The following is a 27,512-nucleotide window of genomic DNA, read 5'->3' on the forward strand; positions in this document are numbered from 1 at the left end:
TGACAGCCTTTGCCTCTAATCTAGATCCTACTGGTTCACATGCCCACCTTTCAAATTCTGAAGGAAAAACTCATTTACCGTATATGTACATTTTAAAATGTGAGCACCTTCCTGCCAACTGAAAAGGCTTTAAAGTTTTGATGTTTATAGTGTTTGAACAATAGCTACATTTGATTCTAATATATGTAGTAATATGATATTAACTCTCAAGAACATTGGTCAGCCAAGCGCGGTGGCTCATGCCTGTAATCCCAGCGCTTTGGGAGGCTGAGGTGGGTGGATCATGAGGTCAGGAGTTCGAGATCAGCCTGGCCAAGATGGTGAAACCCCGTCTCTACTAAAAATACAAAAATTAGCCGGGCATGGTGGCACACGCCTGTAATCCTAGCTACTTGGGAGGCTGAGGCAAGAGAATCACTTGAACCCACGAGGCAGAGGTTGCAGTGAGCCGAGATTGTGCCACCGCACTCTAGCCTGGGTGACAGAGCGAGACTCCATCTCAAAAAGAAAAAGAAAAAAACATTGTTCAGAAGCTATATAACATAACTTTTTTTAACGTTTTCTTCTCAAATATTTGTTGTTAGTTGCATATGAAATATTTACCCTATCAAAACAAAAATTGTTCATTATATTCTTTACTCCTGTTTAGTCAGATTTAGATCAAATGTGACAATGCTGACCTTAACTCTCTTCATAGACTTCTAATGCTATGAATTGGACCAGTTGGTTGAGGTGCTGACATGCCACAAGAAACTTCATATTAAGGCGGATAATTGGCACAGACACCCTAAAAACACCATTTTAATAATACTCTGGAATGTTATTGATGTTTTCGTTTAATAAAATTGGCTTTATTAATTAATAGAAATACTGGTTTGAGATGGTAGAGTTATGAAGTTCTTTGATATGTATAGCTGAGCTTTTAAAATTAACAATCCTATTTAATAAATAACGATTTATCTGGTTGCTATTAATCATCACATAGTAGCAAATCAGTAACTGAAATCTGTCATCCTTGGTGGGAAAATAGAGGTTTCTTAATTCTGGAAGTCTTTTTGGGCTGAGAGTTGTAATCAGTGTAAATGTATGGGTGTTTTAAGAAATAGGGACCAGAAGAGAAACATAGGCAGTATTTATTTTGTGAAGTAATTCATCGATCCAAACCAAACTTTTTAGTTTTAGATCATTAAAATATGTATATGTAAGTTGTTGCTTATACACTTAATTTGTCTGTGTCCACTAGAGATAAATGAGAACAAAGTTATGTCTGTTGTGTTAGCTTTGTTCCTTTCCTTGATGACTCTCTTCCCCTTTCTTTGTTTATTCTCCTTCCCTCCTTGGAAGGGAAAATAGTTTGACTACCAGTCTGCTGTAGTCCTGGTTCTGGTATTACCATCTGTACTGCTCAGGATACTGCATCTCCAGAGATACAGAACCAACAAGGTGTTTATACATAGATGGAGAATGATTTATTTAAGGAATTGGCACATGCAGTTGTGGAGGCTTGGTAAATCCAAAATCTGCAGAGCAGGCTACAGGCTGGAGACCCAGGAAAAAGTTTTAGCTCTAGTCCAAAGACAGTCTGCTGGCAGAATTCCTTCTTGCTCAGGGGAGGTCAGTCTTGTTCTATGAAGGCTTTCAACTGATTCGATGAGGCATATCCATGTTAAGATGGGTAGTCCTTATGTGTTTTACTCAAAGGCCACTGATTTAAATGTTAACCTCATCCAACAGCACCTTCACGGAAACATTCAGAATAATGTTTGACCAAACATCTGGGCACTATGGTCCAGCCAAGTTCACACATAAAATTATTCATCCTCGGCTGGGTGCAGTGGCTTACACCTGTAATCCCAGCACTTTGGGAGGCTGAGGCGGGTGGATCATGAGGTCAGGAGATTGAGACCACCATCCTGGCTAACATGGTGAAACCCTATCTCTACTTAAAAAAAATAAAAAAATTAGCTGGGCATGGTGGCTGGCGCCTGTAATCCCAGCTACTCGGGAGGCTGAGGCAGGAGAATGGCATGAACCCGGGAGGCGGAGCTTGCAGTGAGCCGGGATCGTGCCACTGTACTCCAGCCTGCATGACAGAGCCGGACTCTGTCTCAAAAAAAAAAAAAAAAAAAAAAAAAATTTATCCTATATAAGTGAATACACAAGAAGCACAAGTTAAAAGAATGTGAGGTAAGTTATTTTGCCCTGTCTTTTCTCCTCTCTCCCTGCTGTTACCAAAATAGGAGTATTGGGTTTAGGCAGTCTAAGAATTTTACCTCGTATTATAAAGCTGACTAAGTGGGAAATACTGTGAAAATAAGTAAAGATACATTGAACTTTTTAACACCATTGTCAGGAATGTAAAATAATACAGCTGCTGTGGAAAACATAGTGGTAGTTTCTAAAACAATTAAAAATAAGATTACCATATGATCCAGCAATTCCACTTCTGGGTATACACCCAAAATAATTCAAAGCAGAGTCTCAAAGAGGTATTTGTAAATGCATGTTTATAGTAGCATTCTTCGCAGTAGCTTGCCGAAAGGTGGAAGCAACCCAGGTGTCCCTCAGTGGATGAATGGGTGAACAAAATGGGTGTGTACATACAATGGAATATTACTCAATCTTATAAAGGAAGGAAGCTCTCAGCCTGGGCAATATAGCGAAACCCCATATCCACAAACGTAAAAATTAGCTGAGTGTGGTAGCATGCACCTGTGGTCCCAGCTACTTGGGAGGCTGAGGTGGGAGGGTCAGTTGAGCCCAGGAGTTTGAGGCTGCAGTGAGCTGGGATTGTGCCACTGCACTCCAGTCTGGGCAACAGAGTAAGACTCTGTCTGTAAAATAAAACTTACACAGTTTCTTTTGGGGAAGGAAATTCTGACATATATACAAGGATGAACCTTGAAGACATTATACTAAGTGAAATAAGCTAGTCACAAAAGGATAAGTACCATATGATTCCACTTTCATGAGGTACCTGAGCAGTCAGATTCATAGAGACAGAAAGTAGAATGGTGGTTGCTAGGGCTGAGTGGAGGGGCAGTTAGGGGGCGTTATTATTTAATGGATACAGAGTTTCAGTTTTGCAGGATGAAAAGAGTTTGGAGATGTATGGTGGTTGCACAACATTATGAATGTGCATTTAATACTGAACTGTACACTTAAAATGGTTGATAAATATTATGTTACGTGGATTTTACCACAATAAGACATTGGGAGAAAATACGTTTAAGTGATTCATAATAAAGAAAAGTTTGAAGTCTTAGCCTGATTGGATTCAGTTTGGTGATTTTTCTTAGTCCAGTCCAATAACAAGACATGATGCATCAAAGTTGTATTGATACTGTTTTGTAGATGCACAGGTTTGATTTGGCAATTGTATCTGAACTGTTTCTGAAAAAGTAGTCTTCCTTTCTGGATAGAGTTAAAATACATGGACAAAGGTATGAGTGGGTTTTCACTACTGAAGCCTGTGTTGTGACCATTTTAGAGTATCTAGACAGGTTCACTAACTGCAGCTATGTGGCCTCATTTTTTTTTTTTTTTCTTTTTTTTTTGAGATGGAGTCTTCACTCTGTTGCCCAGGCTGTAGTGCAATGGCATGATCACAGCTCACTTGAACCTCTGCCTCCCGGGTTCAAGTGATTCTCCTGCCTCAGTCTCCCAAGTAGCTGGGATTACAGGTGTGTACCACCACACCCGGCCAATTTTTGTATTTTTAGTGGAGACAGAGTTTTGCCATGTTGGCCAGGCTGGTCTCCAACTCCTGACCTCAAGAGATCCACCTGCCTCGACCTGCCAGATTGCTGGATTACAGGCATAAACCACTAAGCCCAGCCTGGCCTCTTGCAGTAGAACTGATTTCAGAAGAACTTCAAACTATTTTTTATAAAACTTAAAAAAAATAAAAATGCTTTTCTCATTCAGTTTGTGAAATAAATTTCAGAGTCAGTTAATATGTCTTTTACTGGGAAGAATTCTGTGATAAATTACAAATTTGAGGCAAAGCATGATGGCTCATGCCTGTAATCCCAGCGCTTTAGGAGGCCAAGGTAGGATTGCTTGCAGCCAGAAGTTAGAGACCAGCCTGGGCAACATAGTGAGACCCCGTCTCTACAAAAAGAAAATTGAAACACACTGTCAAATATGCTGGTATTTGTGAATCTAAGTGAAGACCGATATGTAGTCCAGCTCCAATCTTCTTTTCTTTCCCTATCTCACTCCTTAAGCTCATTTTCTAGCCACCCCAGAGGTTGCCCTGCCTGCCTGAATCCCCTCCTCCCTTCATCTTCATAGCTCGAAATTACAGCTCTCTCTAGTAACCCTAGCTGAAAATGAGAATGTTTACATCTAAAATCCTATTACAGCTACTGTGAACCACCTATGGGGCACTTACCAGTTTTGGTAATATGGTAATCTATTTGATTATAAACTCCTGAGGGCAAAGACCATGTCTTACTCTGTGTTTGTATCCCTCCCATTGCCTAATAAAATACACAATTTGTGTATACAGTATTGCCTGTGTTTGTTGAATGAAAGAACTAGCTTACTTGTAACAGAAACAAAGTGGCTTCCAAGGTTATTTCTGATTTTATCTAATGCTTATGCATATCTACAGACACATGCATATCCTTTTGCATTTCTTGTTAGTACCCTTTTATCTCTACTATGATTTACTGCAGTGAAGTGGTGTACAAAAGCTTCCCCCCATCCGTACTGCATTTTAAATCCTTTCAGCTGCTTCCCTCTTGCTACTCAAAAGAACTCAGCTCTTACTAGTCAGTTCAAAGACCATTCAACTAATGATATTGACCTATTGATCTCTTTTATTGCTCTCTTTTTATATGCAATATTTTTGTTTCACTCAATGAAACCTATTTGCTGACACTTTTTCTATTTGTTCTGATGTTCTCTTTATGTCACTTATTTTTCCCAATTTTTTTCTTTAATCTTAAGGTTGGAACATTAGTATCATAGTTCATATACATCCCTCACTTTCTTCAAAAATGTCTTAAGGTTCCTTCTGAGTGAATTCTTTAATTGCAAATAAGAAGGCAATGCCTACCTTCTTCTAAACATGCCAACTGTTCTGATCTTGGAACTCTTATATTTCAGTTTTACACTGCATTTAACTGACCAGTCTGTTACTTGTCATAATATATTTATGGATGCTCCTTGACTTAACAGTGGGGTTACATCTCGATAAACCCCTCATAAGTTGAAAATATTGTAAGTCTAAAATGCATTTCAAACACCTTACCTACCAAACATCAGAGATTAGTTTAGCATGTTAAACATGCTCAGAACACTTCAATCAGCCTACAGTTGGGTAAAATCATCGGACACAAAGCCTATTTTATAATAAAGTATTGAGTATCTCATGTGATTTATTAAATACTATACTGAAAATGAAAAACAATGGTTGTATGAGGACTGAAAGTACAGTTTTTAACTGAATGCATATTGCTCTCACATCATCTTAAAAGACAAAAAATTGTAAGTCACGCCATTGTAAGTTGGAGACCATCTCTAATTTCTAGCTCATAGTTGCTCATTTTGAGGCGGCTTTCATTTTTTAAATAATTTCCTTTTCTTTTCTTTCTTTTTTTTTTTTTTTTTTTTGAGACAGAGTCTCACTGTGTTGCCCAGGCTGGTCTTGAACTCCTAGGCTCAAGAGATCCTCCTGCCTGGGCCTCCCAAAGTGCCAGGATTACAGACCTGAGCCACCACACACAGCCATTTTGTAAATAAATTTTCTAATGCACTTAGTGTTGGCTGTATTTAATGCTTTTTGTTGAAAGTATTCATAAAGCTGTATCAGACCACAGGAATGATTTATACTTAAATCAACATCTAAGTATTAAAGACTTGGTTTTAATGTATTTTCTAAGAAAATTAATAGAGGCCGGGCGCGGTGGCTCAAGCCTGTAATCCCAGCACTTTGGGAGGCCGAGACGGGCGGATCACGAGGTCAGGAGATCGAGACCATCCTGGCTAACACGGTGAAACCCCGTCTCTACTAAAAATACAAAAAACTAGCCGGGCGACGTGGCGGGCGCCTGTAGTCCCAGCTACTCGGGAGGCTGAGGCAGGAGAATGGCGGGAACCCGGGAGGCGGAGCTTGCAGTGAGCTGAGATCCGGCCACTGCACTCCAGCCTGGGCGGCAGAGCGAGACTCCGTCTCAAAAAAAAAAAAAAAAAAGAAAGAAAATTAATAGAAAGTAGAGTAGTAGTTATATGACTGGCCTAGTAGCCATTAATTTTTGTAAAGTACATGTATTCGAGTTCTGCAGAGAAACAGAATCAATAGGATAGATAGGTAGGTGGATGGGTGGATGATAGGGAGGTAGGGAGGTAGATAGATGACAGGGCATTTACTAGAGGAATTGGCTTATGCAATTCTGGAGGCTGAGAAGTCCCATGACACGCCACCTGCCAGCTGAAGAAACAGGGAAGCTGGCAGCATGGTTCAGTCTAAATCCAGAGGCCCGAGAACAAGGGAGCTGATGGCATAACTCTCAGTCAGAGGCCAAAGGCTTGAGAAGCTGGGGGGGCTGCTGGTACAAGTCCCAGAGTCCAAAGGCCAGAGAATGGAGAGTTCTGATTTCCAAGAGCAGGAGAAGAAAGGTATCCCAGCTCCAGAGGAAAGAGAAGTTGCCTTTGCTCTAACTTTTTGTTCCATCTGGGCCCTCACCTAATAAGACGGTGTCCATCTATGTACTTTGCTTGAAGGTGGATCTTTCCACTTCAGTCTACTCTTTCAAATGCCAGTCTCTTCCGGAAACACCTTCACAGAAATACCCAGAAATAATGCTTTACCAGCTGTCTGGGTATTCTTTAGTCAAGTTGACACCTTAAATCAACCATCACAGTCTATATCACATTCTCATATGGTTATTAATGTTTTCCATGTTTTAAAGTATCTGATACCCAAAATTTCATTTCAATAGTTACCTTAATGTGATAACTATTTATCATAGCGGTAGTTAACTTGGAACTAGCAGGCACACAGTGTGTATCACAGTCGTGTTTTACTAAATGGCATATAATGTTAAGTGAGATATACTGTAACTCTTCATTGTAGTTTTTTTATTATTATTGTTTTCAAGCTCAATTACAAGATTGTATAGAAATTTGGAGTATTTCAACTGTTGCAGCCATCTGCTGGTTGGCCACTCCTGCTCTTAACTAATTCAAAATAGTGATTTTTAATGTCATAGTAAAACTTTCTAGAAAATCTCTAGATATTTCCTTTGGCAGTGTTTCAGTAGAGATGTGCTACTCACTTCAAGGTTATTTTGAAAAAAATAAGCTGTGTTTTGTTTTGTTTTGTTTTTGGTAGAGACGAGGTCTTACTGTGTTGCCCAGGCTGGTCTCAAACTCTTAGGCTCTTAGGCTCAAGCAGTTCTTCTGCCTTGGCCTCCCAAAGTGCTGGGATTACAGGCACCAACAACCTTGCTCAGCCTGATTTATTATTACTTTTTAAATCTGATAGTGCTGCTGGCCTGCAGTTTATTCTAATTATACTGGGTAGTTTGGAATCTCTTAATGGGACTTCATGTGTCCTTGATGAAGGATATGTTGGTTTCCTAGCAACTGTTAAATAGGATTAAAATCTTGGAGTGAGCCGTTGACTCAAACTCAGTTTCATAGGGCACACTTTATCAAGGCCTCTTACTGTGTATTGATGATAGCATGATGAATTATTAAGGAATTTTGGGTCTGATTCTTTTTATTTGAGTGGCAAAGTGAAAAAACACCTCTTGTGTTTTACTTACTGATACTAATATTTGTTCATATTATATGACATTTTTATTTTTGTTTGAGGTGTATTTATTGTCTGCTCAACTCTACTACTAGTAAGTGGAAAAACTGAGAAGTAAAGAGGCTAAATGACTTTGTTATGGTTATTCAGAGAACTGTAGCAAAGCTGGACTACGAATTTAGGGTTTTTCCTCTAGGTCAGTGATTTTTAAATTGCAGATTATAAGCCATAAACAAATCAGGAAATCACACGACACAATCAGTTTTTTTTGTTGTTGTTTTTAATGAATCAGAATAAATATGAGAGTGTATCATATATGTTAAGGATAATTACTGTTTCATGAAACTTTTGACAAAATATACATATTTGTCATTATTATCATGTAATATTAAATGTGTCACATAATATTAAGTTTTCCTGTGGGTTGTGTTGAAAAAGGTTTGGAAGCCATTGCACTAGAAAATACTCAGCCCCAAATTATAGAACCTTAATGTTTTATGCAAACTTTTTGACACTGATAATAAAATCATTTTGAATAGTGGTTAGGAGGGATTGTATAATGGTGGTAGAATTTCAGGAAAGTTTCACTTTCGTCCTTCTATACCTTTCAAATTGTTGGAATAGTTTGTAGTTAACATACCTTATTGTTACAATCAGAGGGGAAAAGTGTTTTAATCTGGATCATAAAACTGAAGAAAATGTTTATTTAATGTGTTATTAAAGCTCACGTATAATATTTATGTGGTTTAGTATATTTTATGTTGGTAAAGGGTGATTGTTATTTTTTAAAAACAGCTGTATATATATACACTCTCTTTCTTTTTAAAAAGAGGCATCAGTAAATTCTTTAGAAAAGAAAAACCAAGCAGAAGGGACCCTGAAATTACCCACAGACTGAAAGAGGCAGAGCAACAGTCATGGAACAGTGGGAAGGAGAGGAGTCTGCATTCTAGACCTCTGTTCTCACTATTTTTCCTTATCTGTGCTGTAGTAGCTTCCCTGAAATGAGAGTTGGGAACCTATTAAGTCTGTTTAAAACAGAGCTTTTTGAAGGAAAAATGCTTTTTAGTTGTTAGGTTTAATTGTTGCTCATGACTTGAGATTTGCTTCATTTGTTGGGAACTCCAAGGATTTATTCTAATTGTAACTTACTTAATTGGGTAGCTAATAAAATACCTAAGATTGCAACCATAAAATGTAGGCTTGCAGATAAAACGTGGGTTTGGTAACAACTGATTAAGGCAAATTTAAATGAGATTTGTATAAATTTTAGTTAACATTATGACTATTGTGCTTATTCTAAAGTATTCTTACTTAAATGACCAACTGGGCAATTTTCCTTCTGTAAACTGATTATAAACAACCCATTTGGCTTTTGGGTATATGCCACATTTGCTTAATTTTGATACTGAGCATGCACAATGTACTGTTTTATTATTTATAAATAAAAAAGTGGCCCACTTCATTTTATTAAATGTCAGAATTGCAAATAGCATATATGTTTGTATGGGTAGGTTACAAGTTGATAAAAATATTATGTCATTTGGTTGGATATTACTTAGTCAAACATCTCACCAATCGAGAATGGTTATTCTAAATTATCAAGATTTTGTTTTAAATAGGGTTTCTTTAAGATGTTTTTCTGTGACCCTGGAAATTGACTTGAAGTAGAGGGTTATCTGAGTTTTTCTCCATTCATAACACAATTGATGTGATACATCATTATATATTTGACATAACTTCTCCCATTTTTATAAGCAAAATATATTGTCATCCACAGCAGCGTGTTTCCCAAAACCAGGACTGATATGGAGACAATTTTTCATATCTCCGCCTGCATCTTACATAAGCTCTTACTTGATTTAATATGATACTAATGGTGACCCCTCAGTTTTTCTCTTTTGACCTTTAGACTTTCACATTAGCAAAACAAATATATTCATATCAGAATACCAGGAGATGGTTTTTCCAGAGAGTTTCAGAATACTCTGAATTATACTGTGAAAAAACCCATAAAAATTAATATTGTAGTCTAACTTTCTAGTAATAGAGTCAGGTTTTAGAGTTATTTTCCAGACTTCTGAAGATTTGCAAAAGTACCTGAATCTTTAAAGATGGAATATATTAGATAAGATTTTCTCTTAGCTAAAGCTGTTATATCTAAACCTATTTTAAGTCATTGGTGCCCTTGTCCACATAAAGCTTTCATGAAATCTTTTTCAGTTTGATGACCATATCTCTTTACTGGATACAAGCAAATGAGAAATGGTCAAATAAGAGAACAAAAGTAAGTCTTCCTGCAGAAACAAGCACAAGCAGCGAACCATATTTCAAAATCAGCTCAACCCAGAAGTTCAAGATCTTGTGTACATTTTTATAAATGTTGTTCGAATCAACATACAGGAATTTTTTTTAAGATTTAATAAAATGAGAAGTTTCCTCAATACAAATAGATGTAAAATCAGTGACCGTTATTGAATTAACTGTTGAAAGAAATGTTCATTTATTAAAGTCTCCTACTCCCCCAGTACAACTGGATTTTACCTTCCCTTTTAATAGTGATCACTTTGTTATATGACCTATGTCTATTTTTTATTAGTTAATTTATTTATAACTTGCCTCCAGATTTTTATCTTACTAAAAGTGTAATACTCTACGTAGGTATGTATTCTGAAGATTCTTCTCTGTTCTCAAATAGATGGGTGAATTTCTAAAATCAATTTCCATTCTAATTTCCAGTCTTTTCAAATCACAGACAGGCTTGTAATTCAGGTCAGGGTAGTTTAAGATGCCTATTTAACAAAACTATAGAAGGTGGGAAGATAGACTGCTAATTTTTAAAAAACTAATTAGTTTAAACATCTGTTTATGTAAACATCTTGAACCATTTGAAATAAAGCTCATTTTTTGTTTTTCCTAATTTCACAGACTAATAGGCCTTAAAGTTGGAAGGCATCTTAGCAGCAACAGACAATTCCAGTCTCTTAGCTCCTGTAGTGATTCTTGGTAATATCCGGGGCAGACAACCCTCGTGACACTGGCTGAACACTTCCATCATGGCTAACTCTCTGTCTTACTAGAGTAAACTTACTGGTACACAGCTGTAATCCTTAGAATACAGAGTCAGAAATTTGGAATTCCTAATACTCGTCCTTTAGGCCCTCTCTTCCTTGATTGGTCTTCTGTTTTTTTTCCCCCTTCTGGTTAACACTAGATGGTAAAATCAAATGTGGTCTGAAAAACAAACAAAAAACAAAAACAAATGTCTGAACCTTGATGCTGAAGAGGGGCTAAGGGAAATCCAAAAATAAAAGGTAGAGTGAAATAAAGAACAACAAAATGAGAAATTCAGAAGAAAAATAGGAAAGGGTTGCGCATGGTAGGGAATGATAGAAAATCTTGGGTTATGTATCCTTGAATGATGTTTTTTTAAAATCATTATGGGCCAAAGAGGAAAAATTAAGCCCCTATTATAGTGGACCTGAGGTTTGTTTGAATCTTGGTTCTACCACTTAATTATGTTATCATGGGAAGCATTAACCTTTCTGTCACTTTTCTCAGCTATAAAATGGGGCCAGATCTATTTGTTTTTTTCCTTTGGGTAGAGATTGATATGAAGACTGGCACATAGTAAATGTTCATTAAGTACATTTCACTTTTCAAGTCGCTCTGTGAATATTAAGTAAGTACATGAGGATTAAGAGCTTTATCCATTTTGTTTACTCCTTTATCATCACTATCCAGAATGTCACACGGTGATTGGATGCCCATAAATAACTTAGTGAATGAATAAGTGGACTTTTTTTGTCAGCTCTTCCCTTCAAAACATCTCAGATCCAGCTATCGTGAGACCTTATTGTAACTCAAATTTGAATAAAGCACAGTTGGCAATTGGTGCTTATCATCTGCCTGGTATCTTTTCTCAAAGAAGAGTCAACTGTAGTGCTTATTTTCAAGGACAGGAATCCATGAAAGGAAGGGCAGATTTGGCAGCGATTCTGGACTTCTAGCGCAGTGTCCCTGGATCAATCCCGTAAATCATTTGCCATCTAACAAGGAGATTTCAGAATATTCTGCTGCCAGAAAATGGATTTGGGTTGGATGGGCATCGGGATTGCTAGTTGTAGAGATTCACCTTGTCCATTTCATTAATATCTATTTACCCTACCCCTAACTAGACCCCACATTTTACACAGTCAAATTTCTCAGACTCCAGTAATTGCCTCATGGTCTCACTTCCCACCGTTTCACCACTACTCTAATTCAGGCCACTTGGATTAATGCAGAAACTCCCCAGTGATCTTCCTCTCTTGTTGTCTTGTGTTTGTTTGATCTAATAACTGCAAACAAAATGATCTCTCTAAAAACTAAATCACATCATGTCATTCCCCTCTTTAAAATTCCTCAATAGCTTCCCACCTGGGAGACTGATATATTCAAAATCTTTCTTAAACACATCATACAGTATGAAGTCTTTTTTCTGCAGTGAAAGCTGCACCATTATTTTATGTACCACTAAGAAAGAAAACATGCTGCCAATTCACTGTCAAACACAGAGGTTATGAGACACATCTTGCTTTCAGAAATTCTAAGATTTAAAAAGAAAAGTATAAATTGGAATCCATGAAATCCATTTTCTTCTTGTCATATAGTAATGGTTAGGACTTACTCACTAATACATTGGCAAATATAATAGAAGTGACTTATTTCTGTCTTGAAGGAGAATTCTTAAGTTTCACTATTAGATATGATATTTGCTCTGGAGTTTTAGTTAAATATAAGGTTTAAGATGTTCCCTTCTATGCCTGGTTAAGTTGTTTGTTTCTAAATCCATAATAGATAATGCTTTTTCTGCACCCTCTGGGATGATCATGTGGTTATTTCCTTTAATCCATTAATGTGGTAAATTACATTCATATGGTTTTCTTTTGTTTTGAATGTTGAACCCTCCTTGCAGTGGGACCAACACTACTGTCAGGATTTTTTTTTTTTTTTTTTTTTTCATTTACTGGTAGTAGATTCCCCTTGCTAATACTTTGTTTTGTCTTTTTTCACAAATGAGTCTGGTTGGTAATCTCCTTTTTATATATTACTTTTATCCTGTTTTGTTATCATGGTTATATTAGCCTCAGAAGACACTTTTAGTCTCTGGAATAGTTTGTATAATATAGGAATTATTTGTTCCTTGAAAGTTAGTAAAAGTCAGCCAGGCTCGGCAGCTCATGCCTATAATCCCAGCACTTTGGGAGGCCAAGGTGGGAGGATTGCTTGAGCCCTGGAGTTCAAGACCAGCCTGGGCAACATGGTGAAATGCCATCTCTACCAAAAAAAAAAAAAAAGCAAGAATTAGCCAGGCGTGGTGATGCAGGCCTGTGGTCTCAGCTACTCAGGAGGCTGAAGTGGGAGGATCGTTGATCCCGGGAGGCTAAAGTTGTGGTGAGGCAAGATCACACCACCGCACTCCAGCCTGGGTGACAGAGTGAGACCCTGTTTCAAAAAAAAAAAAAAAAATAGTAGAAGTCCATCTGTAAAACTCTTATTCTGGTGCACTGAACTGAGGTTGGATAATTGATTTTTGTTTTTGGGGTTTTTTTTTTTTGAGACAGAGTCTCGCTCTGTCACCCAGGCTGCTGGAGTACAGTGGCGTGATCTCCACTCACTGCAAGCAGTGGCTCCTGGGTTCCCGCCATTCTCCTACCTCAGTCTCCTGAGTAGTTGGGACTACAGGCACCTGCCACCACACCTGGCTAATTTTTTTTTTTTTTTTTTTTTGTATTTTTAGTAGAGATGGGATTTCACCATGTTAGCCAGGATGGTCTCAACCTCCTGACCTTGTGATCCACCCGGCTCAGCTCCCAAAGTGCTGGGATTACAGGCGTGAGCCACCATACTCGGTCGGTTGGACGACTTTTGACTATCATTTCAATTTCTTTAGTAATTTATTATGCTATTTAGATGTTCTATGGAACTCTGGATTAAGTGAGCATTTTAAAATAAAGTACAAATTACCACAACTGGCCCTAGAAAAGGTCAACAAATATATCAGTAACTATGGAAGAAAGACATTTGTCACAGGACTACCTCTAAGAAATGTACAGAATGCAGATAGTTTCACTGTTGCTTCAAACCCTCACACAAATAATCCTACATAATGTAAATTGTTCTAGACTTGTGTAAAAGAAGGAACATTTCCTTAATAACTTTATAGGAAGAAAGCATAACACTGACGTAGAACCTGATAAAGAAAATGCCTACAACCCTAAACCATTATCATCTGTAAATATTTATGCATATGTCTTAAATAAAATATTAGCAAATAAGTTCCAGGTGAACTTAAGGTCTAAGTCAGTGAAGTGCATTTTAAGAATGTGTGGATGATTCCATATTTGGAAACCTCTTAACAAAATTCATTTTATTAATAGTGCAGAGTAGATAACCTTATGATTATCTTAGTAGTCATAAATATAACACAAAATTCAATATTTGGTGAACGTCAGTGTTCATTTCTGGTTGAAATTCTTAATAAAATAAGAAAAGGAAACTTCCAAGCATCGAAAGTATATATCCCATTTCATCTTATATCCCAAATCAGCAGCTTTTATATACTTCTAATGTTCTAGCACCACTGTTATTTAACAGTGTTCTGAAACAGTTCTGGCTCAGAAATAAACAGTCATGATACAGGATTGATTAAGTAAAACAGGACAAATGCAGTACTATCCAACTGCTAAACCAATTTCTATATGTATACAGAGAGAGAGGCCAAGAGATTTATTCACTGTTGAGGAAACAAAAACAGGAATCAAAAGAACCTTGATAAGATGTTTATATTACATGTAAAAAATGTAGATTTAGAGAAATCTGGAACTGTGTCCAACAAAATGTTTATAATGATCTAACTTTGTGAGGTGGGATTTCAGGTAAATTTCACTTTCTGTATGCTTTTCTATCTTTTGATTTTCTATAAGAAATGTTTATTTTTGTTTATTTTTTTAAGAAATGTTGCTGATAGTTTTTAAGGCATAGACTAGAAGCTAGAAACTGATCATAGACAATTAGGGGCATCTCATGGGTGGTATAGAAAGTGCATCTTGTGGGCCGTATCCAATCATGCATGAGTCCAATCCCCTGAACCCCCAGCCCCAGAAGTTTTTACTTAAGAATCACTGCAGTAGTGAATCATTGTTAACAGATTATAGTGTGAGCTGCCATCTTAATTACCATTATAATGTATTTAGGACTTTTATATATCAAGCATCTTGTTAAAGCCTTTCATGTAAGTCACTTTTAGTCTGTCTGACAACATTAGATTGTCATTATTTTTATCCATATTTTTATAGATGAAGAAATGGAGGCTAAGGTTACATAACTAATAGCTAGTGGCATTCCTGATTTTTTCAGCTTTATTCTTAATCACCTAACTGTATTTTCTCATCTTCTGAAGAAATCCATCATATTCCTCAATATTTAGGGGGAGAAAAAAGTTGGTGAACTACCAGTCTGAAGTCTCCTGTGTCTGTTGGAATATAGAAGTTACCATCATAGTATCAGATATAGTTTAATTCAAAAGACTGAAACATATTTTATTATAGCAGAAGGATTAAAGTAGTGAAAATACAGCAGAGAACTAATGGTCTCTTCAGTTTGTCAGTTGTACAAAAAGAAATAGAAATAAGTGTACCTTGACTTTTTTTTTTGAGACGGAGTCTCCCCCTGTTGCCCATGCTGGAGTGCAATGGCATGATCTCGGCTCACTGCAGCCTCCACCTCCCAAGTTCAAGTGATTCTCCTGCCTCAGCCTCCTGAGCAGCTGGCATTATAGGCTCGCACCACCATGCCCAGCTAATTTTTTGTATTTTTAGTAGAGATGGGGTTTCACCATGTTGGTCAGGCTGGTCTCGAACTCCTGACCTCAAGTGATCCACCTGCCTCTGCCTCCCAAAGTGCTGGGATACAGGCATGGGCTACAGCTACTGTGCCCGGCCACACCTTGCTATTTTCTATCAGATTATGACAAAATTTTTTAAATAAAGAATGAGCAAAAATTATAGATTACAGCAATGTAATTTAATAGGTTATGTGGTATTTAGGGATATATGAGAGAGTATATTTTTCAAATAAATAACCACTCAAAAATGTGTGTGTCTAGGAAAGTTCAGTGTGTACTAGAAATAAAGATATGCATGGTAAGTATTGACAAAGGCACAAGTCTACATTAATCTCAGAACACAATAATAGAAAACTAAACATTTTATTGTTAGCATAAGTTGAAAAGTGTGCTATTTAATACAGAGTTTGAAAGTAGAGACTCTTGAGTGAAATGTATATTCATTGCAATTTAAAACACCCCAATATTAGAATAATGTGGAATTGTACAAATAGGCAGAAACATATTGCTTTAAACCAGTTGTTTGAAAGGCACATTAAAACAGAAAAACTTTTTGAACATATTAGAAAAAGAAATAATGATAGATCATAAAAGCCATTTAGAAAAACACCAAGACTAACCACAAGTCAGACCACAAATGATGTAGTTAATTTAATATACATGTACACAGTTTGTGTGTATAAACATGTATTTTTTAAAAGTTGAATTTTATTAGTAAAGTTACACATTGAAATGTAGGAGATGCCATTTCTCCTATTAAGTCGTAGTGCTCAGTTGTTGACAGTGCACTGACAGTATAATGCAGTAGTTAAGAGGGTGGATTCTGGACCCACACTCCCTGTATTTGAACCCTAGCTCTGCTACTGATGAGCCAGTATGAACTGCTGATACGAACTCTCAGTTCAGCTGAGGGCTTTCTGGCCTGAGTCATCTCATCTGTAAAATTAATCTGTGTAGAGGACTTGGCACATAACTAACATTCATGTTGTTGTTGTCAAACCATTAACTCCTTTCTTTAAAAGTCTTCAATGAAATTTCGTTTTAAAGATGAAAGGAGCATTTTTTCTGCAACCAGACCCTGCACTCTCTGGCCCCCACCTATCTTTGCAACCACATTTCCTACCAGTGTTCCCCTGTGAATTATGCCATACCCATAAAAAAAACCCAGGTATCTACCACTTCAGAGCCTTCTTGTTTTAACTTCTGTTTGAAAAGTTCTTCTGTCCACACCTGCTTAGGTACCACATACATAAGTAACCCTTTTCTCTGGCTAGTTCCTTCTCATCCTTCAATCCTTAAACGTCACCTCAGAGAGACCTTCCCTCACCATCCTGTACACACTAGTGCCCCCATTATTCTAATTCTCTTTTTCTTTCATTGTACTAATCATAATTGGTAGGTTTTTTTAAACATGTATTTGTTTGCATTTTCTAATGTCTGTCTTCCTTATGTGATAGATTAGTCTGTTTTGTTACCCACTATGACATGCCAAGAATGGTACCTGATACATAATTGGCCTTTGCTGTGTTGGATGAATGAAGGAACACTAACTGCTGGGACATAATTACAGCCTTTCTAGAAAGCAATAATTACCAAGAACTAAAAAAAAAAAATTCATTCCTTTTGATATAACAATCTTTTAACAAACTTTCTTAAAGATATTACAAAGAGCAGCGCAGTGGGGGCAGCACGGCGAGCAGGGCGCCTGGGGTGCAGGTGCAGGTGCAGGGTGTCGGGGCGTGCGCGCCTCTTGGCTGCTCGCCATGGGGCCCCCAACCGCCGATTCCTGCCAAGTGTAGAGAGGAGACAGAGTGAACAGGGAGCAGGGTTTTTGTCTCTTGGTCTCCCTGGACTGAAGAGAGGGAGAATAAAAGCCCAAGACTAAGATTCTCAAAATGGTTTATTACCCAGAACTCTTTGGGTCAGTCAAGAACCATTTCCAAACAAGAACATAGAGGGAAGGCTTCCTAAGGGGAGACTTCCTGTCCCAAAGGAATTGAATCGCAAGAAGAGCGATGAGACAAACGCTGCCTCCCTGACTCCACTGGGCAGCAGTGAACTCCGCTCCCCAAGAATCAGTTACCTCCCCTTTGTTTAATCGTAACACCTCCGTTTGTATTACGTACGGTGTATGGGTATTGATGAGGTCATGGTATCATATATGGGATTTTTTTCTGTGTAAATCATCAAGTATAAGAAGAAACTATGGGACTCTGAGCCTGGCTTTAGAGAATTTACCATGGACAAATAGGTATCATCAAACCAGTTTTTAATCATTCTGACTCAGGTGAAAACGCTCAGAATTTCACACTGTGAATCCACATTTACAGCCCTGACAGGTGGACCTTCAGGCCTGGTTCGCTACAACAGTGACTTCCACAGCTCAAACTCCCACTGTGCTCACACAACCGGTCCACTCCTGCCTTTTCACTCACAAAGCTCCCGACTACTTCTTGCAGAGGCTGAGAGTCCCCCCCCTTTTTTTCATTTAGATGTAACAAACCTAGTAGTTTATGTTCATCAATTGTTTGTATAGCTTTTTATTTTATCCATGTACTCTTTTGATGTATAGAAGTAGTTTGAAACTCATTGTTTCCTTGTGGTAAGTGACTCAGATGCTGCCACAGGACCTGAGACACTGATGGATGGTGCTATTTTGGACTTTCAACATGCTCCTTGGCGAGGTAGCGCTGATGGAGTTATTTTTTATTTCCATGTTCTAAGAAGGTGTTGGTACTCTGTTTCCCTGAATATTGTTCTCTAGACTGGATTGACTTGTTTCCTTGTATCTTCAGTGTGGCTTTCTTCCTCAGTGTTGCAGGTTGAGCGAATGCTACTGGAGTGTGAGAGACGATTTTCTTGTTGGCTGGCACTCACGGACATGCAGTCACGGTAGCAGGAGCAATCACCAAACTGTAATTTACTTACCAAATCTCTTCCTTTTTGTAGCCTCGCCTGCCTGACTTAGAGAAAGAAAAGCAGGAATTTTACAGGCATTCTGAGGTGTCTCTTTGGGTTCTTTCTGTTTGAAAGGATATTTGTGGAAAAAAAGAGCAAAACCTTTTTAAATAAATTCTCCCTGAAAAAACCCAGAACACTGGCATCTGAGTAGGAGTATGAAAATGACACCTTTTCCAAATGTTAAATTGGAAAACAAGGTCTTTACAAAATCATAATGCTTTTTTAAAAGGCAGAGCACTCTTTTTTTGGCAATTTTGATAAGCAAGGTGTAGATTTACATTTTTGTCCTTGCTCCCAACGAAATGGATAAACAAAAATAAAATACTGTCTACTCATGGAATGTTGTTGTGTTAGCCAGTCTGAAAGCCCACCTTAATTTTTATATAACTGTCTTTTAGCTCTTCTTTTGACAGGGCTGGCCTTGTTCTGTTGTTTCGCTTCTGACTGTTAAACACCGATGACGCATGCACTGCACTTCTTCGTTTTCTTCTTGCTCCCCCATTGGCCTGAGTTTCTTGTGCATTCCTCCGCTCCCTCCTTCGTTAGAATAGGTATATCAGCTGTGTAAATAGAGCAAGAAAACAGTATTCTGCATCTGTGGCATTTATGTAGAGTTGCAGTTGTGTACTGCTGAAAATGCAGGCTTTTGTAACAATGTCATCTTTACTGATGCACTCATGACAAGTACCCAATGTATTTTAGGTATTTTAGTAGTATTTGTTCAATAAATATGCAAGCTGTGAAAAAAAAAAAAAAGATATTACAAAGAATGGTGCAATGGCCATCACAGAACTAATGGTACTAATTACAAATTATAAAATATTTACATGTCTAACAACTAGAGAATAGTTTCATTGAGTGAATTATGACACATAGAAAAGGTGAACTGTTATGTAGTCATTAAAAAAATTTTTTTGGTAAGTTTAATGTTTCAGTGTTACAAAAGCAGACCATAAAATAGTGAAAATAAATTACAGTGTAAATATATTAACAAAAGAATTTATCAAAAATTTGAGTAGCTAATTGTATTTTCTTAATTGTATTTGAAAATTAACTTTCCTACAAAAGCACGTGTTATGTTCTAGAGGAGAAAAAAGATTGTGTGCGTTTTTTTAAGTATCAGAAGTGTTAAAAAAAAATTTCCTGAATAGACCTGGTGGGGTGGCTCATGCCTGTCATCCCAGCACTTTGGGAGGCCAAGGTGGGCGGATCATGAGGTCAGGAGATCGAGACCATCCTGGCTAAAACGGTGAAACCCCATCTCTACTGAAAAAAAAAAAAAAAAAAAAAAATTAGCTGTGTGTGATGGTGAGTGCCTGTAGTCCCAGCTACTCGGGAGGCTGAGGCAGGAAAATGGCGTGAACCCGGGAGGCGGAGCTTGCAGTGAGTGGAGATCACGCCACTGAACTCCAGCCTGGGAGACAGAGCGAGACTCTGTCTCAAAAAAAAATTCATGAATAGATTCATGCTATTATGAGAACTTATAAGAATCTAGAAGCTGTTTCACAATAAAGAAGGGCCTTGCTCGTTATCATCAGAAGTAGAGAGAAGAATTTTCTTGCTTTAATTAAATTTTTGTTATTACTTGTACATTAAACTATTGTCTAGCCCATATGGATCATAGTATATTAAATGCATATAAGAAACTTAGCATATTTAGTCCAGCTACAGCAGGTGGTAAATTCCTATTTAAGAATTGACATATATCACTAAAGATGTGATAAATAGGCTGAATATAAAAGCTCTCGTAAAAACACTCTTATAGAATATGAAATGTAAATATAAGATTTAGTAGCAAGAAAAAAGCAGTATATTAGGAAAATGGCAAAAATAATTTAATATACCTTTACTATCTAGAATATAGAGAATCAAGATGAGTATGTTAGCTTAATAACAAAAGTCTTGTCAATAAAACAAAACTACATAGTAAGTCATAACATATGATTACCAATGAAAGGTATGCAAATTAAAATATGTTACATTATATATCAAGCTAATAAAATTATATGATGTAGATATGAGATGTACATTGCTTTTGGTTTTACAGATTGATTTTATTATACTTGATGGTGTTATTTCTATAAATGATAATGTTGAATTTACAAAATCTGTTAATACATATCCAAAAACCTTAAAAATGTTTATAATCTTTACCCAGCAATATTAGGAATTTTTGATAGATGCATGCAGAAATGTTTTCAAGGCATTTTTTTTTTTAATTTAAGGATCTAGGAACAACTTCCTTAATGTTTAATAGGAAACGAGCTGTACAAATTATGGTAAATCCATGTCAGAAAGGTAATTTTGTAAAGATTCTATCAGAAGAGTAATTTCCAGATTAAAATTTTAATGATACAATACTAAATGAGAAGGATGCAAACAGTATATTTAGTTTGATATCTTTTAAATTTTATAAGGAGAAAAAAAAGACAAAAAGATTACTCCAGAATGTTTAAAGTGATCATTGTTAGTTCAGAGATCGTAGGTGATTTTGTTTTCATTGTGCTTTTCTCCATTTTATGAATTTTATCCATTAAGCATGTATTACCTTTGAAGCTAAAAAACAAAACACAAAAATCTCTTGAAAACCCAAAGTGTACTATGTTTTGGAGTTGATGAAGAGAGGATGGTGCCCAGCTTTACTGCCTGCTCACTGTCCAGGCTCACCAAAAGATAGCCTATCACTCTTAAGATATAGACACCCTTATATATTGCAATGGAAATGCAAAATGATTCAACACCTGGAGAAGTAAATTTGATGATACATAACAAATCTACCTATGCATGTATCTTTCCACACAGTGAATTCTGCTTTTAGGAATTTGTACTAAAAATATACCACAATAGTGTAAACATACGTGCACAAAGTTAGCTCACTGCAGCATTGTTTCTTAATTACAAGATATTGGAAACCACTTAAGCATGCAAGCATACGACACTGAGTAAACTGTGATATAAAATATGCACACAATGGAGCATCTATGGCTGTAGAACGGAATGAAGATGTCTGTAAATGGATAAAATGTGACCTTTAAAAAGTTTTTAAAAGTCCAGGTTTAGAACAGTAAATCTGTTAGCATGATTTGATCTGATAATTCTACTTTTGAGATTTTATCCCAAGGAAATTATACGGTGCATGTATCAGGGCTTTGGGGGATGGGCAGGGAGCATAATTTTACACTGGCAATGGGAACATCATTAGGGTTACTGCCAAAAGTAGGGGGTGGGAGTGGCATAACCAAGTGTCTGTTAATAGAAGAATACCATATAGTTAGTAAAAGTAATACACAAACATCTAGATTTGTCAAGGAAGTAATACTTGGGAAGATAGTACACAAAGCAAAGTTAGTTTTGGTATATTACCAAATCTATAAATTAGCATTGTTTAGAATAATAATTGGAGTTAGAGTGATTTTCAGATTTGAATGTAAGCTGTGTTCACTTTTGAAATAAAGCAAGTTAAATTCATAATAATGAAAGAAAGGAACTATTTTGAAAGCTGAAAGGTTTTGATACCGTCTCTGCACCTTGGTACTTCTCCTTTAAGATGCATTTGGGCTCCTTGATGGTATTCAGCCTTCTAGCCTTCAACTTAGTTATCTCTTTTTTCTTACTTGACTCATTAGAATTTGTTTAAGCTGCTATAAAATTTTACAGCTTTGCAAAAACGCAGTTAATGAATCAGATATGAAAAAATCCATTTCTATCTATTAAAAATACACACATATATTAATATGTGTACACATTCTTTATTAGAAGTAAGTTGTATCTGGGCCCAGAAATTGAAAAGTATATTTGTATTGCCATGCAGTTGGTGTACTGTACATCCATGTTGCATTGTTAAGGCAGTAATATTACCTGTGCTAGGCTCTGCTACAAGAAGTAAACGATCTTTGTGTCAGTGAAAATAGAAGGTTCTGTCCCATATTGATCTCTTAGCACTTAAACTACTGTGCTATGCCTCAGTTGCCTAAAGTAGGCAGCTTAAGAATTTTGTAATTTAAAAACTCAAAACCCCATAATATCTGCTAAAGAAAGAAACCTTGGATTTTAAGGATACTAATTTAAAACTAATCTGAACAATGTTTATTATTTTAAACACTTTTGATGATAGACCACTGATGAAAGACCATTTTAGTTTAACTTGGTCTTACTAGGAATAGATGAAATAGGGTTACTAGAATGGATTGGAGGAAAATATGAGGGAGTTATAAAAAGAAAATGCCATCTTTTATTAGCACTATTACTCTTGTGAAGTTCTTGTTTTATAAAATACCTTGATTTGCATTGAAGATGACAGTCAAAGAACCCCTTTCATTCCCCCTGAAACGGGACTTCTTAGGTAAGTCAAAAACTAGTTGATATCCCTGTGATTTTTGAGTACTGCCAGTGTATGGCACATTCTGAGTGCTCCCTTCATCTCCCAACAGAGGGTGCAGCCCCAGCTCTGTGACTTTTGCATGCAAGATGTCAGTGAGTCCTGGAGGCACTCTGTTTCTCAGATGCCAGGCAGCCACGTCTGTGAAGCTCTCCCTTTCCTGAATTTATCTCACCCATTTAGTCTAGACTATGACCTCTTAGAGGGCAGGAACTGTTTATTTGTGTCTCTGTTGATCCTCAGTGCCTCTTAATTCAGTAAACATAAGAATGAATGTATATAGTATTTGAACTGTTTACCATAGAGGATGAAGTTAGGTGTTTAACATTCATGCTGTTTTTATCAGGAAACAGAATTGGTTAAGAATTCTGTGCTTTTTTTCAAATTTAAACAGAGGAAGGCAAGAAACAACTTTACTAGAAGTGGGTAATTTCTCCTTGAGCTTAAAGGTGTTCAGCAGTAATACTGGAGTAAACTTTAGTATTAGAGGTAAAAAATTCATACCCCTGAAAAAAAGATGAAAAACTGTATTATAAAGATATCATCACTGGATTTCCAGATTTATCTCTATCACTTAACTCCTTAGAAGATTTCAGTAAAACAGTTTCTAAAACTTACTGAATATGTGTCTATTTAAGACTTTGCTGCCTGCTTTTGAATCTCATAGGACTTTTGAAATGTAAGATATGTGTCAGTCACTCCCTTCAGTGTGTATTATATGAAATAATCATAGAGTAACTAGAAAGTTTACCACCAGGCTGTGTTATTTACACATTTGTGGAAGTTTAATTCTGGACAAATGACAGAGAAAAGCACTGACAATATAGTTTCTTATGGATTGTCGTCATCTTTTAATGGAGAGATCCATCAAGAATCAACTTTTCCTGTTGACTCAAAATCTCCAATTTGCCTTCATACATTAGTAAATATCTGAAGACTTCATTTCACCCCTAGAATAAAGTTATTGCCGTTAACTTGGCAGATGTGCCACCATTCTCCACTTCCTATGTCAGATAACTCTGATAAATGCTGGCATTTTCTTCCTCAACCCAGTCCTTGTCTTGTTCAAGATAGAGCTTTTTGAATTCTTTATTTTTCCATCAGAGTTGGCTCCTAAAACGAAACCTTTTTGCTCTCCTTGGTGTATGCCAAAATCATCGGTGCACTCTCCTCCAGCATGACAGATGCTGGAGAACAGACAGCTTCTGCCAGAATGGTTGTCCCTGCAATACGAACATCTGCTTTAGGAAATATCAATGAGTTTTTTGGGAGTGCAGCAGCAAAAACAAGAAGAAAAGCCTGGGATAAATAAAACAACAATTAGATAAGGGAACCCATTGCTTCAAACAATAGTATCTCATTGATTTATATCATTTTTCAGCTGGCAATCGAGGATGATCTATCATTGTTTTTGTGCATGGCTTTGCTGTACTTGAAGATGTTGCCATGATATTATAATTTAAGTCATGTAGGATTTCTGATCTCCATGGCAACAAGTACAGTTTAATGGAGTATATGCCTCATCAGAATGTCACCAGCAAAGTTCTATATGTTCTTTTAAGGTGATTATGTTTGATAGCATATAAAAGATCAGAGATTATTTACCAAAGTTACCTCTAATCACTTCATGTAAAGTTTTGGTGCTAGAGCTTAAAAACTTGCTACCAAATTCTGCTACTGGTAGACAAGGAAGAAAAGGAACCAAGAAATTAGTTTTTTGGGCGAGTGGAATATTGTTTCAACATGGCATTAAGTACTAAAACAAAAAGTATTCATCAAGTCTTTCGAAGTCTTAATACTGATTAAACAACCAAAGAGAACCCGTGACAGGGCCTTTCCTGTGTTTTTCTCTTGGGATTCCCATTAGATTACATTCAGAAGAGAAGAAATTTAGAGTTGGATTTGTCTACTAAATCATACTGTCATTCCCTGGGGCATATGCAGTGCGAATGGAAAGTAACATGAGGAGGGACCCATCGTTTCTAAATAGTGCTATTACAACAACACTTAAGACCACTGGCTTTTCTTTATGACTATACCGTGCCCAAACGGAATCAGAATTCACTTAAGAGAGAGTGCTGGGATAAAAGTGAGATGCTAGTAAGGTGGAATCTGCTTCCGATGGCGCAGTAGGCAGTGAATTACCTAGCAAAGTAATTTTTTAATTATCAACTGGAGCTTGGACCCCAAACTCTAATACTAGGTTGGACCTTGACAAAGATACTATTTATCCCCCTACCAGTGGTCAAACTTAGATTTAGAACTCAACCAATCCAGTGAGTCCAGAATAAAAGAAACCTGAAATGAAAAGCAAGAGAGGGATTTTCCCCATCGTCGAGTGCCAAGCCAATACCACCCATCCCAGGGCTTTTCAGAACTGTGTCCCAGCTGCTGAATGAGTAAGAAAATGTGTTTTAAAAGAGGGAAGGAGAAAAAAAGATGGTGTGTGAGATCTTTTCCACTCCATCTCAGATGGACAGAGGAGAGGAATGTGCATGTATTCACTGTGCTTTTGCCAGATATGGAGAGAATCTTTTAGGATTGAATACTCCAGTGTTAGAAAAGTCAGTCACAGCAATCTAATCAGCTTGTACCTCTGGAGAAGGTAGTGGGATTTGGGGTAGGGTCAAGGAGGCATGGGTGGTAAAAGGGACTTTTTAAACTGTGTACAGCTTTATAGTTTGAATTGTTTAATTGAGAAAATGTGTATTCTGTCATTAAGGGAGAGGGGAAAAATCTGATTTTAGAGCAGAAGAAAGGTTAGGGACAAAAAATGGCATAGCGATGACATAGTTGTGAAAGGTTGCAGTCTATTCAAATAATGGCAAAAACCTGAAAACACACAGCAGGAGCAGTGGGAAGCAGGGAAGGCAGGGCTGCAGATGATGGGAAGCATCCCGCCATAAGGACTGGACCTTATGCAGGGGTGGGGGAGGACCAATCAAAGTTAAAGTAGAAGTAGGTGCTCTTTTTTTATAGACGGAGTCTCACTCTGTCACACAGGCTGGAGTGCAATGTCCTGGTCTCAGCTCACTGCAACCTCCGCCTCCCAGGTTCAAGTGATTCTCCTGCCTCAGCCTCGCGAGTAACGGATTACAGGCACACACCACCACGGCCAGCTAATTTTTGTATTTTTTAGTAGACTTGGGGTTTCGTCATGTTGTCCAGGCTGATCTCGAACCCCTGATCTCAGGTGACCTGCTTGAAGTGCTGAGATGACAGGCATGAGCCCCCGTGCCTGGCCTTTTTTTGTTTTTGTTTTTTTGAGATAGAGTCTCGCTCTGTTGCCCAGGCTGGAGTGCAGTGGCGTGATCACGGCTCACTGCAGCCTCCGCCTCCCAGGCTCAAGGAATCCTCCCACCTCAGCAGGAACTACAGGCATGTGTCACCACGCCTGGCTAATTTTTAAAAAAAATTTTTTTGTTGAGGTGGGGTCATACTGTGTTGCCCAGGCTGGCCTTGAGCTCCTAGACTCTGGCAGCCCTGCCACCTCATCCTCCCAAAGTGCTGGCATTATAGGCATGAGCCACTGCACCCAACCGAAATAATATTTTAATAATAATCATAAAACATAGGGAAAGCAAAGACATTTTTGAAAAGGTTCATTCATAGCTCTATCGCTCTACATTTTTCTTCTTCTAGTCCTTATTCACAGGAACTTTTTTTTTTTTTTTTACCTAGTTCTAATCACAATCTATATATCATTTTGTGTTCTGCTGTTTTTACCTAGTCTTCTTGTAATAATTTTCCATGTGGAAGGTGGAAGGTTCCAAGCAAGAGAGTGACATAATCAGACTTGTCTTTTATGAAAATGACCCTGGCAGCAGAAGTGAAGATGAATTTGAGGGAAGAGATTCAAAATGGGATTAAAGAGTAGGGAGTGTATTCAACAGCTGTTTAGGGAGTCCTGCTCTGAAGAACCGTGAGAGGAGCGTTCTAGCATAAACATGGAACTTTCTTCCTGAGTCCACATTGTGAATTGGCAGCAAGCCTTTTCCCCTTAGCCAAATAGAAATGCTGCCTGATTCCATTTGGAAAGCCTTTCTCTGCCTTCACCAGTTTGCACTATCTCAGAAATCTGGTTTCTCTCTGAAGTAGGCTGGGCCCTAGGAGACCACAGAGACTTAACCAGTCTTGATTGATTACCGTGGTGCATGAAAACAGTTTTATTTGTCCTGGGTAGCACCTGTGTGTAGCTCCCGGGGACTGCTGTTAGTGTTGTGGTTAGAAGTGTGTGTGTTTGGGGGGCGGGGCGGGTAGTGATAGAGGTTCTGAGATTTTTTGTGAATAAAACATCAGTATTATTATTATTATTACAGCAGTACATATTAATTCCAAAAATTGCTACATAAAATTACTTTGAGGATGATAAATTAGGAAGGGAGCCCCAGACTATTCAAAGACAGGGCAGACTCTGCTGCCACCCAGTCTTGCTGATTATGCTTAGGGCAAGTCATTTAACCTCTCTGGTGCCTAGTGGACTCAACTTTAAAAATCACAGGAGTTTTTAACCTCTGAGA

General features: G+C 37.5%; 1 protein-coding gene and 1 pseudogene across 3 annotated transcripts in view; both read left to right on the plus strand.

Annotated features, from left to right (window-relative positions):
- CDK8 (cyclin dependent kinase 8) overlaps positions 1-27,512 on the plus strand; it is a 152,175-nt gene that overhangs the window by 100,687 nt on the left and 23,976 nt on the right. The window lies entirely within an intron of this gene.
- On the plus strand, positions 17,368-17,838 carry LOC115894581 (annotated as a pseudogene).

This window comes from Rhinopithecus roxellana, chromosome 18 (assembly GCF_007565055.1).
Source record: "Rhinopithecus roxellana isolate Shanxi Qingling chromosome 18, ASM756505v1, whole genome shotgun sequence".
Taxonomy (NCBI): Eukaryota; Metazoa; Chordata; class Mammalia; order Primates; family Cercopithecidae; genus Rhinopithecus; species Rhinopithecus roxellana.